Here is a 4181-nt window from a genome sequence, read left to right as displayed (position 1 = left end):
AAAATAATAAAATAAAATAAAATAAAATAAAAAAGGTTTCTGTCTTACGTTGCTGCCCTCTTCCAAATCCTAGAGAGGACTGGCCAGAGGGAATATGCTTTCTGTAGGACTCTTTTTGCCTGCTTTTCTGGGATGTGAGCTGTCTTACACCTAAGCTGTGAGGCAAAACAAACATCCTGAGAACTCCCTGCTAAATCACCCCTGGAGTCCGGAGGTCCTTCCTCATTCCTCCCCCTCTTCTCACTGTGTCTTCTGATAACTATGCATTTTGTCCTAGGGTTTCCATAGTAATTAGTGAGAGGAATAGAGTGGAATGTGTTTACTCCATCTTTCTGGGCCTGGAGACCCACATGTAAGACTTTAAGTCACGCAGAATTTATTTTTGTGTATGGTGAGAAGTAGGGACCGAATTTCATTTTTTCAATATATATAATCAGTTGCTAATAGTCCCCTTCCTCCTTCCTTCCTAATGATCTATGAAGACAGCTTTGATATCTGCTAAGATCCTGCCCCTCACCTCATTCTCCTTCAGAAATTCCTCAGTTTTTCTTGGCCATTTGTTCTTTCATCTAAAGTTTTGAATTCACTTGTCAAATACCATGAAAAACATGTATTGGGGTTTTTATTAAAAGTGCATTGAATCTGTAGATTAATTTGGAAGAGAATGGACAATCTTAAATTGTTGAGATTTCCAAACTATAAATGCAATATATTTCTTAATTTATTTAGGCCTTCTTTAATACCCTTGCACATCTCTTGTTAAATATATTTCTATTTACTTTCAGGTTTTTTTTTTTACACCTACAGCACCTGGTCTTCCTAGGTGGTCTCCCATCCAAATACTAACTGGGCCCAACTCTGGTTAGCTTCTGAAATCAGATGAGATCGGGCGTGTTCAGGGTGGCATGGCCATAGTACTTTCAATTTTTGATGCTAGGAAATTCCGAAGAGTTTAGAAAATTGAAAGATTATTGTCATCAATTAAAGAATTCAGTAAAGTGACTGGGCACAGACTACATCCACAAAAAGCCAAAGGTTGCTTATAATTTGGCAATAATTTGTTTGAAAGCATAGTAGGAAAAAAAACTTTCATTCACATCACAATATAAAATATCCAGGAATGAACTTAACCTGAAAGATATAGTTGGCAGTAAATATTTGCAACAAGCATTATAGACTAAGGGACACTACCGTTAACATACAATATTATTAGTAGTTAACAAGAAAAATACTGACCTCCCAGGTAAAAGACTTGAATAGAATAATGATACAAGAAGTAATATAAATCAACAGTAAACATTAAAAAATTCAACTTTATTTACAAAGAAAGAAATGAAAACAATGAGATATTTCTCACCTATATGTCTGGCAAATATTCCAAAGAGTGTTTCTTCACAATGTGACATGGGAAGGGAAACATCTGTCTCCTATACTTGATGGAATATAAATGCACATGTCTGTGCAGGACATTTGGCCATGTATATCAAACACTTCTCCTTCTAGACATTTATTCTAAGGAAGTCATCAGACTAGCATGCCTCACTTTCCTCATCTGCAAATGGGTTTAATAATGCCTTCCTCATAGAGTTGTTATGAATATCAAAGAGATAATTCCCTTAGGGCTGCTAACCTGTTCTTGGGGAAAATTCAAAAAAGGTGCCTCTACTATGCGGATAAACTATGTAGACAGGAGTCCAGGGCTTGGCAACTGGTCAGGGCCTTTGTGCAAAGAAAAAGGTGTCCCTGGCCCCAAGTGGATGCAATCCTGAACCCAGGTACTTTGCCTTTAGAGCAGAGAGTGGACTTGATGTAAGCACCTACTTTGCCAGCTGGCTGGAGCCTTTGTTCAGCACACCTATACAATGGCCTTGAGTCATAATCTTAGCAAAATGCCTAGCACTTAATGATCATTAAATATTATCTATTAGTATGTTCACGGACATCAATACAGTGCTATTACAGTGGTGATAAATTGAAAAATAATCGAAATGTCCAATAATATGGGAATAATTATATTAATTTGGCACATTATATAATGGAGCTGTTTTAATCCACATTTTTAAAAACTATTGAATAATATTTTAAAATTCTTAATAAATATTAAGTTAAAAATCAAAAACCAAACTGGATAGTGAATGTAATCCCAATTTTGTAAAAATCTCAGTACTATATATACAAGTACTATATATAACTTATATCTATGAATAGTTATATTATTTTGCCAAAACATTTACAATAGTTCACACTGATTGAGAGGGTTAGGGCTGATTTTAATTTCATATTTTACCCTTGTGGTTTTACGACTTGTCTGGAATGTGTATATGTTACTTTCACAAGCGTTACTTTTGCAAGCAATAAAAGTCATTTAAGAGGCTTCTTCCCTCCCCACCTGTTTTTCTCTTCCTGTGGGGTCCTAGTCCTGCAGCGCACTGCAGGGGTCCTGTCTGGGAGGACGACCTCAGACCAAGCAGGAGGGGGCTGGTCTGCAACAAGCTCAGAGCTCTTCTTAACTTCACTCAGTCTGAGGACAGGGCAACTTTGCACATTCAGCAGACCAGGAAGAATGCTGTGCTTTTCAAGAAGAGCCGGCCAGGTATGTTAGTTAGACAGATTCAAGGAGCAATTTCCCAACAACCCATGGGTGAGTGGGAATAACAATCCATCTCAAACAACAGGATTGAAAATAGAAGCAGTTGGCTTCTTTTTCTGTGGATTCATCAGAAAAAAAAGGCCTAGCCAGCAGGCAATAGAACAAAAAGGAGATTCTGGAATCAGACTAGCTGGGTTCAGATCACCACAGACTTGCTAGCTGTGTGACCTTGGTCAAGATACTGAACCTCTCTGTGCCTCTGCATTCACATCCATGAAATGAGCAGAATAACAGTCTTCCTACCCCTGGAGTTGATATGAGAATGTTATGCACTTCTGCTTTTAGTAAAGTGCTAGCACAGAGTCTGTCCTGCAGTAGTGGGGGCAATTGATGGGGGGCTTGCACTGGGGCAATGTGCCCTCTTCCTCCTTACCACTCAGAGGCAGTCCCAGTACCGTGATCCCAATGCTTCCCATTAGAAATCAAATACGGGTTTCTCATTTCACATCTGAATGCAGTGGCTCAAAGAAGACTCCTGGATTAAGCAGAAAACTCCATGTTCTGGGTTCCAATTCCAGCTCTGCCACACTCTTCTCTGGTTGTTGCTTAGGTGGTAAGAGCTGCCCTTGTCCCTTCTTGGCTGCTGTGATGATTGAATGAGATAATGGAAGGGAAATAATTTTGTAAAAGAGAGGTGATTAGTCTCTGAAAGTCTCAGTGAATGTTTTTGCATAAAAACTGCCTCAATTTTGTACTCAAAGGGTGTTCTTTTCTGTATAATCTCTCCCAGAGTGCTTCTCTGGTTCTGAAGCACTGTAATATCTTGTCACATGGATTTGCAATGATGTCCAATTGATTTTTTTTAATTGAAAAAAGGTGTTTTTCAGAACCAGAGCTTTGTTGCATTCAGCCTTTATTTCTACCTTAAATCTCTCTGTCCATGAAATTATCTGGGGTAGGGGCCTTCCTTTCCTGTCCTGTCTTCTCTTCCACCAGGAACCCACCTGGTCAAACAGATGGAGGGTCTAATCCACATCTGCAATGGGGACACTAATCCCCACCCAGCACTCCCACAGGTAAAGCTGATTCCCTTTCCACGGGACTGCATTGCTTTCTCCCTAGGCTGCCAGAAAGATGAACTAAGACAACAATGTGGCAATGCCTGGCACTGGGCGCAAAGTCAGGAAGGGCGGCATGCCAGCAGAAGCAGGCAATGCAACTACTCAACCAGAGTGAGGCATTGTACACTTCCCCTGATTTGATTGAGTTGTCTTTAGACAAGAATTTCTGTTTTGCCCTTTATGTTCTACAATTTCACTGACATCTCCTTAAAAAAATTACTATGGACAGCTTCCTTTGAAGGCATTTTTCCTTAGTGAAATCTTTGGGCCAACAGTATAAGCTTTCTGGGCCTCCTTCTTTTCCCAAAGGGGCTCTTACTTTTACTGGAAATTATGTCTGGCATCTTTCCCATGTATGTAAAGTGCCTATGTTATTATAAAACAGGAAGGCGGCCTGTTCCCAGGGACCACCTGAGTGACGTATAACATGGCACAGATTTGTTGGGTGGGGCTTTTCTAACAACCTGTGC

General features: G+C 39.8%; 1 pseudogene; it reads right to left on the bottom strand.

Annotated features, from left to right (window-relative positions):
• Window positions 1-798: 798 nt before the first annotated feature.
• Window positions 799-917, bottom strand: LOC111734101 (annotated as a pseudogene).
• Between the last annotated feature and the right edge of the window lie 3264 nt (window positions 918-4181).

Source organism: Pteropus vampyrus, unplaced genomic scaffold (assembly GCF_000151845.1).
Source record: "Pteropus vampyrus isolate Shadow unplaced genomic scaffold, Pvam_2.0 Scaffold776, whole genome shotgun sequence".
Lineage (NCBI taxonomy): Eukaryota > Metazoa > Chordata > Mammalia > Chiroptera > Pteropodidae > Pteropus > Pteropus vampyrus.
This window is presented reverse-complemented; position numbering and strand designations above follow the sequence as displayed.